The following is a 14,752-nucleotide window of genomic DNA, read 5'->3' as shown; positions in this document are numbered from 1 at the left end:
TCAAAATCATTATTAATCGTTTTTCTCGTTTTGCGTGCCTAGCACGGTTATCCGTTTTTACGTTTCAAAAATGAGTTTGGTCACACACGACCCGAAAATAGTTGTTGACTGATAATTTAGTTAGAGTTGTGAAATTTGAGCTCGGTTTAGACGCCTCGATTGGCCGCGGGACCCGTTTCCGTCTTTAGCGTACCGGAAACTGTTAAATCGGACAAAAATTACTCAAATCATCCGAATTATTTTCGGATGATTTATTTTTTTACTTGTTTAACTCATTTATATGAAAATAGTTCATTTTTAGGGTTTTTATACACCAGTCAGCTCGCTTAAGCGAACTTCACCGGTTTACACGTTTTAACTTTAAAAGTTTGATAATTAGCACAATTAATTATCCGATTACTCTCGGATCTTGAAATTTTGCACAAATCACTTTTTAACAGTGGGGAATTTAATAAAAATATTTCCAGAATTAATTCTTATATTTAAAATTTATTTATCCATTTTTTAACACCATTTAAACACTAAATATGTCGTAAATACCAAACGATCTTAGAAAAATCCCAAATTTTTCCTGGATGTCCCCTGCCATCCACATAGTCCCCTGTAATTTTTCCAGAATCAAAATCTTCTTTTACATTCCATTTTTACTAAAACCGAGCTAGAACACCCTAGAACTCGTTTAACTGAAAAGCCTACTTAGACTTCTCCAAGTGAACTAAAATTTTGTGTGTGACTTATACATGATATAAAAAGCTTATCTGAAATTTTCCAGAATTTTTCATGATATTTAACTATTTTTCACCATTTTTGGCCAAAACCGAGCATTAAATTAACCAAATATTCATCCTTTATCCAAAAATTACCAAAATTTCACAGAACTCATATTTTCATGTGTTTAACACCTCTGTAAAATTTAATGACCTAACTCAAAAGCATCAACAATCTGTTCAAATTTCCCAAAACCGAACATAACCGAATATACCTTTCGTTTTCCGCCACTACAAGCTACAAACTCGTCTTTCCGCCTTATCTACCACTAAACACAGAACCTACAACCAACATACCACAATACCAAGTAAGTTACACTCACAATCAAGCCTCTTACACTATAGTTTCGGTTATTACTTTAAAAACAAAGATTTCAATCAATCAATCAATCATACCCAGTAAAATCCCACCGACAGCAGAGCTATAGGTAGGGTCTGGGGAGGGTGGGATGTAGGCACACCGTACCTCTATCCAAAGGAATAAAGAGGTGGCTTCCAGAGAGACCCTCGGCTCTAAGAACATGTGTATGAAAAAAAAAAAAAAAAAAAAAAAAAAAAAAGTTTAACAGTTATATAAAAAAAAAACTACTACTAATTATAATAATATTAATAATAAGGTCGCAGTTTAACCGCAATATAAAAGCTAATAATAATAATAATAAAATATGTAAGGGAAATACCATTATGGTAAGTGACCTAAATAAGTTAAGTCTAAGCCCTAAGGTATTCAATTCTCTCTAGGAATCCTTAGCTTTAATCCTACTTCTCCACGAATTCCTATCCTCAACCATGTCCTCGGAGAGATTTAGGTCTATCAAATCATGCCTAATCCTCTCATCCCAAGTCAATTTCGGTCGTCCTCTACCCCTCCTCCCCTCTATAGTAATGCTTTCTACGGATCTAACAGGATTCGTCGTCTGTCTTCTCTTTACATGTCCAAACCATCTCAATCTCCACTCTCTTATCTTGTCTGCTATGTTCGCCACCCCTACTCTCTCGCGAAGCACAACGTTTCTTATTCTGTCTAGCCTTGTGTGCCCACACATCCAACGTAGCATTCTCATTTCTGCTACCTCCATCTTCCGCACTTGTGCCTTCTTGATGGCCCAACAATCTGTTCCATATAGCATTGCAGGTCTAACTGCCACCCTATAGAATTTTCCCTTCAGATTAGTCAGGAAACTCTTGTCGCACAATATACCTGTGGCTGCTTTCCATCTACACCATCCTACCTGAACTCGGTGGGTCACATCACTGTCTAATTCCCCATCGCTCTGTACAAATGATCCTAAATACTTGAACTTCGTTACCTGCGGGACCACCTGCCCTTCAATTGTGATGTGTGCGTCTTCACTGTCGTTTACCTGCGGGACCACCTGCCCTTCAATCGTTTACCTGCGGGACCACCTGCCCTTCAATTGTGATGAACTTCGTTAAAAACAAAGATTTAACACTAAAAATTCGTTTTTGGTTCGTTTAACTCCTTTCTTGGACCAAGATCCCTTGTATAACCCGTATACATCACTTGATCATGCAAGAATCGGTTTTCATCTTTGAAACCTCATTTTCTTGCAAACAAACTCAAGAAACGAAGATGGAAACGTAAATAACTCGACTTTTTACCTCGGTTTTCTTGATAAAATCTCGGTTTTAATGATCTTGATGTGGAGAGGATTGAAGTTCATAGAGATTTTTGTTGTAAAAAAGAAATGAAAGGGCTAGGGGAGATCCCCCATTTCTGATCGGAGTTAGTAGAGGGGTGGGGTGGGACCCACCTCTCCAATATTAGCCACATATTTGGATTCTCGTAATCCGGATAATGTTTTGGATAATCTGGTTCAGTTCGTTTTTCGGTTAAATGTCTAATTCGGCATAAAACGAGGTTAAAACGGTCGTTTTCGGCTTAAAAATGAAATTTATATAAAACCAATTTAAAAACTTTTAAAAACTTAAACCATGACATTTATTAACTTAAAACATCATATCATTAGTTATCGCGCATCTTTTTCGGCTTGATCGATCATCTCTTGCTCGGTTTGGTATTAAAGGTTTCGTTTAACGTACCGACGTACATTAAATCGAAATTCTTTTTCTGTGCCGTACTTTACTTATCCCGAAGCTTTAATACTTCGTAAACATCACTAAATATCATATATCTCGTCTATAATTGAACCCTCGATTCGTTCGGGTTTCAAGAACTATCGATCGATTAATCGCATATTCAATACGATGAATTACATATTCATGTACAATCAATACAGTGAACCATGTATTCTCGTATAATTACTATGGTCACTCATGTATCCGACATTAAATATGACGTAACTATTGTCTTCCGGTTAGGGTATACCGGGTTTCGTCGGAATCGTTACATTCTCCCCCGTTAAGAAATTTCGTCCTCGAAATTTTACACGCCCACTATCCCTTTCTGAGAGAAAGGTGGGGGGGTTTTTCCTTCAGAATTCACCCTCGCGTTACCAGGTATAATCTGGTCCTCGCTGTGAATTCCACTTAATCTTATTCAATAAAGCTTGGTATGTCCAAACTGTTTAGTTTTCCCGTCTACTATCTCTACGGAATTAGTTATGATATCAAGCATGTCTTCTATGAGTACCTCTATTACTAGTACTTTCGTTGCCTCATCGCTTAGGCACTTTTCGTTGCCTCAACTTATCTTAAATAATATAAATCCGATTGGTTGATTCTCGAATCAATTCTAATATTACGGCTCGATTGACGCCCATTTTTAATTTAACAAATTGGTGATAATTACTTCACCCATAGAAAGCTTCAAGCTCTCGATGCCTCCTTCCCCGCCTTCCAATAATGGAAGTAGGATGACTATTTCGATCTGAGATAATTGAAAATGGTACTCCACGACGAGATACCATTTCACCATCATGAATTTGAGCGAGAATTCATTGTGGTAATCTTCATGGATTGGGATGAAATGCGAGGATTGGTTAATCGATCCGCGATTACCCAATTTACCTCATGCCTTTGATATATCATGAGAATTTGCGTCCCAAAATCCATTGCAATTTATTCCCACTATCATTGACGAATTTTCTGTCGTTGTGGCGTTCCCAAGGGTTTTCGGTATGCAGCCTTATCTCTCGCATAACTTAAATTTTCACCAACATACGTAACCATATCTTTCTCCACACTCGGTCATTAACAAAATCCTTTCAGATATTCGTATCATCAATAGTCCAATCCGATCCCGGATGTATGGAATATTTCGATCTATGCGCTTCGTCCATGATTAATTCACGAAGGTCATGGAGGGTCGGGATCCAAACCCGATCTTTGAAATAGAGAATTTCGTCCACGCGCTGTTCGAAATTCTTCTCGTTGCCGTAAAGTCCCTCCTTTTCCAATTGTTCCTCTTCCAACGCCTCAGTTGAGCGACTCGAATCAGGTCCAAAAGATTCGACTGGACTATCATCCCCAGCACTCGCACTCGCAATGGCTTAATCCGATCTTTCCTACTCAAGGCATCGGCTATGACGTTAGCCTTGCCGGGGTGATAACGGATGTCACAGTCATAATCACTTAACAACTCAACCCATCTTCGATGAGTATGAGACTGCGGTCTCTTATCTTCTATAAAATTTGTACATTTGCGTCGTACAAAGGATTATGAGTTGGGTAATGCTAAAAATTCTTCAATAAACCGCTGATAGCCTCCGGCTAGTCCTAAAGATTGGCGCATTCCCTTTGGTGCCTTGGGTGACTGCCAATTTTAATGGTTTCTATCTTATTTGAATCTTTGTGAAATCCTTGTTGCTTTACAACATGACCAAGGGACTATGCTTTCTGTATTTAAAGTCACATTTCGAAAACTTCGCGTCTAACTCCTCTTGCTTTTACACTTCCACAATTTTCCTTAACCGTCGTTCGTGCTCTTCTTTACGTTGCGAATATATCAAAATATCATCAATGAATGCTATGACAAATTTGTCAAAGTAAGGTTTTCAGACTCGATTCATGAGTTCCATGAATACTGCCTGCGCATTTGTTAACCCGAACGGCATGAATAAGAATTCATAATGGCCGTAGTGAGTCCGAAACGCTGTTGCTGCAACGTCCTCCTCTTGGATTTTTCATTTGGTGATAACTATATATAAGATCAATTTTCTAAAGACAAATCTTCCTTTGCAGTTGGTTAAACAGATCATTTACTTCGAAGAAGTGAATACCTATTCTTGATCGTCACTTTATTCAATTCTCCCTAATCAACACATATCCAAACACTTCCGTCCTTCATTTCCCAATTAAAACTGGTGCACCCCATGGTGACTAACTAGGTCGTATAAAATCTTATCCAACAATTCTTGTAACTGATTGGAAAATTCTTGCATCTCGGACGGTGCAAATCGGTAGGGTGTTTTAGCAACAGGACCAGCTTGAGACATTAAATCGATTCTGAATTCGACCTGTCGGGTTGGCGGTAATCCAGGAAGTTCTTATGGGAAAACTTGTGGAAATTTGCGTACCACCGGGATATTTTCAATATGTTTTCTTTTAAATACTTTGGCAATCGCGTTTGTTAAATACACCACGCTTCTTGTCGTAAATATTATAACATCTCAAGATGAGATTAGAGTGGTAACATAATACCGTACACTTTTCTCTGTATTTAATCGCTTCATCGTCCGAAAGAGAGCTTATAATCATCTTCTTTTCATATTTGATTTCTGCTTCATGTTGAGTTAGCCAATCCATGTTAACTATTACGTCAAAACTTCTTAACTTTACTGGTCGTAGGTCAATAAGGAAAGGATTAATCGTTCCGAATAATAGGGCAATTCCGAACAATTTAGTTAACCATTAGGGATTCATCGTTAGCGATTCTACAGTATAGGGTTCTATAGTTTCACTAATCGGTATCTTTCCAAATGATAGGAGGTTAACAGGAACTAACTTCTATCGACGACCGTAAAAATATCGCTGAAGCCCATTGATTTAAAACTACAACGTACTTAATACCACCTTTGGTTCATGACGTGCTTTATTCGAATTACTCACAAAGGCACGGCTCCTTGCTTGATCAGAGGTTGATGCTCGTCATGAGGTTCGTCTTCCAACGACACCTTGGTTCAACTTTGGGCAATTTCTCTTGAAACGTTCTGTACTGCCACATTCATAGCAAGTACAACTGTTTGGCATAATTTGATTTCTTTGGATGGATTATTATTGAAGTTGTTGGGTTCGGAGTGGTTGTACACGAATGGGTTGGGGTTGCCGGTTCACATGGCTTCAATTGGTTCTACAATTGGGGCATTACTTCCATCTTTACCACACATGTGGCCTACTATCACTCGATATTCTTCTTCCTGCCGATAACCATATTTTCCACATTTAGGGAAGGACCCTTCATGCGGTTCATGTTTTCACACCAGAACTAGTCTTGGTATAATTCTGGATTGTAGGGCATACCTACTTATTCACAAGTCTATTTTGCATTATACCTTTATCATTTCTCTTTTTTAGCACTCGACGTCTCACCTAACGTCCTTCCATTCTGCTTCCCATAAAGTCAAATATATCAATGCTGGCTTGTGACACAAGCCTTCCAAATGTTGTATATTTTACAGGGTTGACTATACTCCTTATCGATGGAGTTAGTTCCAATATAGCGCTCACTTCGCTTAGTTTCAGGAGTAATTAGCCATGTTACCAGACATGACAATTCCTTCAAACGATTAGCGTGTTCTATGTGATCAGCACACAACATTTCTATCTTCCATAACTCAGTTTCCAATCTCTGAACTTAATTATTCGAATAAAAGTGCTAGTAGAGGATGGCGGCAAGTCGGCGACAAGCGAATCACATTTGAAAGTTGCGATGTGTGTCCCATGTTTGGGCTTTGGCTGTGCAACATGCCTCTGTTCGAGAGTACAAGGCTATCAGGTTTATTTATAAGTTAAAACCTAACTGTTATTATTCAGTATTAACTATCGGGTAAAATTTAAAGATTAAAAATAAAAATGCAAATAGTGAAACAAGAATAGGAGTTCAACAATCCTTGAACACCAACTAAAGTTACCACTGATGGTTGGGTAAAAGTTAGTTATTATTATATATTAATTAGTTATGTTTAGGTAAATAAATGAATGAACATTGGTACTTCAAGCATTATGTGTTTTCAGGACATTGGAAGCTATGGAGCTTAACGAGGATATTTACGGGCTTGAAATGAAGTTCGGGAAGTGAGAGAATGGAAGTGCACGCATCACGAGGCAGTCAAGAAAAGAAGATAGAAAAATCTGAAGTTTTACATCTTCGCGATACGCGAAGATGCAAAGAAGGGCAACTTTGCGATATGCGAAGTTGTAGAATTCCGGCTGCGACTATTTTGTCCTTCGCGATAGGCGAAGAAGCATCCCTGTCATCTTCGCAATACGCGAAGATGCTTAAGTCGGCCAAAAATTTAGGTTTGCCTTATATAAACCCCTTAACCTCCCCATTCGGCTGAGATCGACTTCCAGAGGCAGAAGAGCTATGCTAAGACGGTTTCCTGTCATCCCGAAGCTTCCGGTTCATTGCGGGTTTGCATGTTCATCAAAGATAAGTATTTTGACATTATGATCATGTTCGGCTAAATCATTTGTTCATAGGGTTTTGTGTAAATCCTTTTAAGACCAGATTTATTATGCTTCATATTTTGAACTTGATTTGACTTTATTGTTTTTATCTTGTTCAATTATTGCTTGGTTGTTTAAACAATTTTTGTTTGTGATTTTTGATTAGTACATCACTTGTTTGGTTTGTTCATCAACATTTAGGGTTAGGCTCTTGTCATTGAACTAATAATCATCGGTCAATGTTACTTAATTAGTTATCATAAAACATAAATTGGTAATTGTGTAGATCGAGTTCAATTGTGTCAATAATTCGGTTAGGGTATCGTTTGTCATCACAATCAAACTATTAGGTCTAATAATTACTGTGCAATCAAACTATTAGGTCTAATAATTACTGTGTAAATCTGGGATTAAGTTGATTAGCACATTACCTAAACCTAGAATGAATACTTTTTATTAATATTGTTTACAAAGTTTTTAAGTAATTGTTTAGTTTTAATTAATCTTTTTCTAAAAAGCGCTTGACATCGTCTGTCCGCATTAGTTTAATAATTAAATTAGTAATAATAAATTAGCACTTTCCTTGAGTTCCTGTGGAGACGACCTTACTTACCCGTACTTATTATAGGTATTTAAGTCTTAAAATTAATTGTTTGAGTAAACCGCGACAGCCTACGTCAACCACTCCACTAAAGTTAAGATTAATACTATGTGTTCAATCTAATAATTATTATGGAGTCCAAGAAAATTTTTATATACCGTCTCAAAGAAAATTTTTAGAAAATGTTGGGGTCCCGGAACCCCGACCGTTACTATGTGGGTGCACCCCTTAATATATATAAGTGTAACTTAATCAAAGGACATTGAAAAACATCTTGTGAACAACAGACATATTAGTCATTTTTAACATGAACATTTACAATTATAATACACATATATCATCTTATTTTCTTGACATTATCAATGTCGTCTTCAACCACTGGATGTGGCTCTCAACCCTCTGGATGTTTTCATTTGTAAATGAGATTTGAAATGCAAGCGCCTGGAAATTGCAAAATAAACTAGACGGCGTCTGGATTTGAAAACTAGGCGGATTGGTTTGTAAGAAGGTCGGAACACTGACCGGCCGCCGAGAACATTCTTAGCAGGTTTTTTACACATGACGCTTGGTTATTGGTGTAGAAAAAACAGATGGACCGGTTTTTAAGTTGGACATGATGGAGTCGGTGGGATTTATGTAGAAATTTTTGGAATAGGATTTCTCAGTAAACAAAGTCAAATTTGATCATCTTTAAAATATTAACATATCATTTTTTTCAATCATCTAACATGTGCTTATTTTAAATGAGAAACATGATCAGTTTTATAGATTAAAATCACAGAAAAATATATTATGGTTGTTCGTTTTGTTTTCTTTTATTTTGAAGTTACAACTTTTTAGTATCATAAGTTTTGATCGGAACCATTTAGTTGATCATAACCACTGAAATCGAATCTTAAGAAATATAATATATATCCGAATTGAACTATAAAAGGAACTTTGAAGTGCATAGTTATTGCAATTGCCTTCTTTTCTAGACACATCCCATAACACTAACCTGTCATTTAACTTACGCTATGGAAGTTGAAATCATTTCCGAAGAGAGCATTAAACCATCGTCCCCAACACCGCACCACTTGAGAACATATAATCTTTCTCTCCTAGATTATCTTGTTGGATATCCTTACGTACCAATCATTTTTTACTACCCTAATCACAATGACAATGACAATAACATATTCCAAGCACTACAAAGGTCATTGGTTCTAAAGAAATCACTATCTGAAACCTTGACTCAGTTTTACCCACTTGCAGGAACACATAAGGGCGATTCAATTGAATGTAACGACGTTGGTGCTAACTATGTCTTAGTTTTGGTTCATGGTCGTCTTGATGGCTTTTTGCACAAACCTGACCTTGGATTGATTAACAGGTTCTTGCCATTAGAACCTAGTTTTGATCAATCTAGTGTGGGTTCTCGTGTCACAAATGTTCAAGTGAACATTTTCAAATGTGGTGGAATCGCTGTCGGGTTGTGTGTTTCACACAAGATCCTTGATGGGGCTGCACTCTACACTTTTCTAAAAGGATGGGCTAACATGGCTTCCAAAAGTGAAGAAGTTACTTATCCAAAGATAATTTCTCCATTAGTTTTTCCTGCTGAGAGCTTGTGGCTTAGAGACATATTCCAGGTTAGCTATCAAACAGTGCTAAAGGAAGGCAATTGTATCACAAAAAGATTCGTATTTGGTTCGGATTCCATAGCTACTTTAAAAGTTGCAGCTAGTAGAAATGGAGTGCAACAACCAATACGAGTTGAGGTGGTATCTGCTTTGTTATGGAAGTGTACAATAGCAGCATCTAAAGAAGCATATGGTATCCAGAAAACTACTTGGCTAAACCACTCTCTGAATCTTCGTAAAAAACTTCCAACAAAGACGTCAAAAGACTTGATTGGTAACATGATGTGGGTCTCAAGTGCAGTGTGCAAAGATAACGACGAAACCACATTGCATAGCTTGGTGAACAAGGTGCATGATAGCATTGTAAAAGTCAACGATGAGTTTGTAAACGAAGCATAGGGTGATGAATGGTACGTCGCAATGCATAAGTTACTTCAACAAATGGGAGAAATCGGCTCGGTAGGGCCAACAGAATATTATATTTTTACAAGTTGGTGTAAGATGGGTTTCAATGATATTGATTTTGGTTGGGGAAAGCCAAGTTGGGTGTCTGGCCTCATAGGTAAAGGATTCAAGGGGTTCTTCAATTTAGTGACTCTAATGGATACAAAATGTGGCGAGGGAGTTGAAGCATGGGTGACTTTGGATGAAGAAGAACTGAAGATTCTACAGTGCAATCCGGAGCTACTAGCGTATGCTTCGGTGGATCCAAGTCCGCTATCAAATGATCATGTCATATGAGTTAGAGATCTGTCTTAAAAACCAACGTCTTGGTTGTTAGTACTTTATATTGTGGCAAATAAATTTACATGTTCGTTTGCTTATTTTACCCGTCTTTTAAGCTTAGGTTTCTATTTTCCTGTCGTCACAACATGCCTAAGGGGCGCAGACATATGACTGTCCGTTGGTATTGCCTTTTCATTTAATCAAAGTTTGTTACGAAGTGGAGCATATTTGATTGAGAATATTAGTTGATCAAGAAGGGAATTAAATACCATCTGTTCGATCACAAAGATTTTAATTTACAAAAATAAGTTACAAGGATTTGGTTACAAAGGCATCCGAGCCTTTAGATGTCCATCAACTAGAGATTCTTGCATTCTATTATTTTACAAGCTCTCTTGCTTATTTTACCGCTCTTTTAAGCTTAGGTTTCTATTTTTCTATTATCGCACCGTGCCTCAAGGGCGGAGACATATGACTGTTAGTTGGTGTTAATTTTTCATTTAATAAAAGTTTAGTGGAAAATATTTGATTTAAATATTAGTGAATACAAGGGAATTAAATACCCTTTGTTCGATTACAAAGATTAAATTTACAAACATAAGTTACAAGGATTAAGTCACAAAATCATGCAAGGCACTAGATATCTATCGCCTAAAGATTCTTCTATTCCTCTCACTTTCGATCCTTGTAATTAACTTACTCCTAATTACCTGAAAACACTTTTTAAAATACATTAGCTAAAGCTGGTGAATGATGCTCACAAACTCGAAAGAATTTTCATAAACCATTAAGACACAATCACCAATCCTTTCAACAAACTCAATATGCCTCATCCTGAGTCATCACTACTAAACATACACATAACGGTTTCTGAGGAGTTATGTGCCCTTATTGTCAACATCATTACAAAACGTTTAAGTTTTAACGACGACAAAAGTCGTTGCTAAAGCCCCAAATGTCGCCGCTAAAAGTACTAGCGACAACATGTTGCCGCTGTTGAGTTGCCGCTAGTTCTTAGTTGCTATTGATCATTTGTCACCACTAATAATGTCTCCGCTAAAAGGTGTGGTCACTAAAGTCAAATTCGTCGCTAATTAGTCACCGCTAATACTTTTCAGGCGAACTCCCGAAGAGTAATAGCACCGACTTTGTTGCTGCTAAAGGCATCTAACTTGTTTTTTAAAAAAAATCTGGATTTTCCTTAACACTAAAAATACAACAAATATATGCAAGTTTTTCCGAACATGCATCATAACCATTGATATATATATATATATATATATAGGGGTAAGTTCTAGTGAAAACACTTTTTAAAGAGAAAACTTAAAAACTCCTAAGAAACTATTTTTTAACTTAAAAATTTTTTTTTTTTAAAGTTTCTTTTTTTTTCATTATTCTTATATGTTGTTATTGATTGAAAAAAAAAACTTGTCAGTAACCTCATCGGTATAGTGCGCATGTGTAATAGTGTGTATTGCATATATGCAAAAGTGTTTGTATTGCATAGAATACAACCCTATTGCACATATTTGATACACGCTATTGTATATATGCAATATAAGACTAATACACACATCGAATACACATTAGTACGTATGTGTAATACTCATTAATGCACATGTGCACCATATCGACTTTTATTTTATTATTATTTTTTTTCCATATAATACAACACTACTACACATATACAATACACAAATATTGAATATATGCAATAAAACACTATTAAACTCAAAAGTACAAAGTAATACACATGTGTAATACAACGCTATCGCATAGTAATACGTATGTGCATTACAACGGTTTTTTTTTTATTTTTTTTTATTTTTTGAGTGAAATATAAGAAAATATAAGAATAATGGTTAAAACAGAATTTTGAAAATATTTTTTTATTTTTAATTAAAAATAATTCTTTAAAAGTTTTTAGAAGTTTTTTAGTTTTCTCTTTAAAGGTGAGTTTTCTTTTAATCCTCTCCCTATATATATATATATATATATATATATATATATATATATACACACATAAACATACATAACTGAAAATAAATACAAAAGCATGTTTAATCAGCGGCGGATCCAACAATATTTTGCCAGTGGGTTCACCGTTTGTATCGATTCAAAGGTCTGGTCGTTTTGACGGTTCGGGTCGTTCGATTTAGGTCATGGACATAAAAAAATATGACATAATAACTAAAAACAAAATCGTTATTAGAAATTAAAAAAACACATAATATAAATACGATGGTCCTTTTGAATTAAAAAAGAAAATAACACTCTATAGTAGTTCTGTATGATTATTCATCTTTTAAAAACGTTGCATTACATCTTCGACCGCAACTTTTTGAAGGAGCTCCCTTTCAATGTAACAAATGCAAAAATTGTTTAAATACTCATCACTCATAATAAAAGACGATGTTTATTGTTTATGTTGCAACTAAAATAGTCATTGTAACTTTTTCAACTAAAATAGTCATTAAAATGATGAAAGCATATATTTACTTACTACAAATGCAAAAACCACTTAATTAAATATAAGAAGATGTATATGTATATTTCATGAAATCAATTAAATTTGATTTCTATCGGGTGATGTTTTCTAAAACTTATACAACCAGTTAGAAAAGAAAATGAAATATAAAATTAGAAAAACTACTAAAACAGGGAATTGAACCCAGGTGCTTCATAAGAAAAGAGAGTTGCTTACCACCCGACCATGGTTCCACATTGTTAATTTTTCATTTACAATTTATATGTCGGTTCATTCTCATATTTTAAATTGACGTTCTGTGCAGGAAGTACTCCAGCCTCAAGATTTTGGTTCCTGCAAGTAAATCAGTCACCATATATAGGTCCATGTTTAATGCAAAACGCCTATCTTCAAAGTAACCTAAATCTTTTAAAATTAACTAGTTAGTATTAAAAATTGGATAGTATTTTATATTAAATAGGTTTTGTAACCTGTGCATTGCGCGGGAGATATTTTGGCCTCACGGGTTGCGAAACTGTGAAAAGAACCATATTGACCAAAAAAAAAAAAGAGATAAAAAAGAAAAAATAAAACCAATTTACTCAAATCGACATATCAGAATAGTCATTACAAAACAAAGAGGCTCAAAACACACAATACCTCATGGCCATTGCTAACAAACCACACACCGCCAGCTAAAACCTTCCAACAAAAAATATAAATCGGAAAAGCTCCATTGAAACCGGTGATGCTAGACTGTCGCTATCTAGTAAAAAACAATACAAATCAGTGTCCTAATCACCTTAAACTAGTCAGGGTAAGTAGGGTGTGAACCACGAGGAGTATGTGGTCAGTGTAAAGCGAAACCGATTCCTAACATTATGAAGTGATTCAATTAACAAAGTGCTGATCACACTAGCAAACAGTTTGGTTTTCTAGTAAACGAACAAATAATCAAAGATTCAATCAGTCAACAAAGCAAATCACACACGGGAATCCAAGTGAGCAATCAAATAGCAATCTCATGCAACTTAACAGATAAACTATCCTATGTCAACTGCAGACTGACTAACCGGTTAAACCTTAGGCATCCATGCTCGCTAACACACGGCACTGGTTATCAAACGGTCTCTGTCAGTGTGACTCAACTAAGGGCAAACATATGTTTTCTTGCTATTAACAGGTCAAAACAATCCTATAAGCAATTATCATAGTAACTGGCACACTAATCGTTCTGATCAAAATAAACCTAAACTGACGTTGTGCGCAACAATACTAGACATCAATACTCATAGATTAACATCAGAATAATTACAATCAATCGTTCTAGTACAGGAGAAAATAACTGAAAGATTACAAACTATATATCTCGGGTATCACTCGAAGGATCTAGCCGCGTCTCGGCATCTCTCGGGCTTCGGTTATGATGGATAGGATCATGCACGGGACCTTGAGATGACTGGAAGTGATGGTTCTCCTCTCTTCTGCTCTGAAAATCGCCTGGATAGTGAATGATGGCGTTTAAGGTCGTCCAAACGAAATAAAACATCAAACCCTAACTTTCCCGACTATAGGGACCATTGCGTAGCGCGATGGCCATATTCCTATTCCATCGCGCTATGCGATGGAATATAACCTCATATTTGGATTCTTCTCGTCGAGAAACTCAAAATTCATATATTATGGGTCCCGTAACTCATTTTCTAGCCCAGGATATGCTTGTTTTACTTCATGGTCGCTTTTTGTGAACACATCTTGTTCAGTTTTAGCATCGGCTTTAGGTTTCTCATTCAAACTCTTCCCAAATCCTTCTAACACTTCCAAAGACTTCAAGTTATGCTCCGGTCATCTCAAGATATCATTCCATGCTCGTACAAGTCTCCAATTTAGCATCTTTAACGATCAATGACCTGAAAAACAAAAGCACGTATGAAGTCCAAAGTTCTAACAATATACTAAACAAAACTACATAATTAAC

The 14,752-nt window shown here is 36.1% G+C and overlaps 1 pseudogene; it reads left to right on the top strand.

Moving 5' to 3' along the window:
* Positions 1-8,827: 8,827 nt before the first annotated feature.
* LOC143620864 (limonoid 7-O-acetyltransferse pseudogene) lies at positions 8,828-10,322 on the top strand (annotated as a pseudogene).
* Positions 10,323-14,752: the final 4,430 nt, after the last annotated feature.

This window comes from Bidens hawaiensis, unplaced genomic scaffold, assembly GCF_021521415.1.
Source record: "Bidens hawaiensis isolate Kalapana, Puna unplaced genomic scaffold, B.hawaiensis_p1.1 tig00002717_1, whole genome shotgun sequence".
NCBI lineage: Eukaryota > Viridiplantae > Streptophyta > Magnoliopsida > Asterales > Asteraceae > Bidens > Bidens hawaiensis.
Note: the sequence above shows the minus strand (reverse complement) of the source record. Positions and strands in the feature narration are given on the sequence as shown.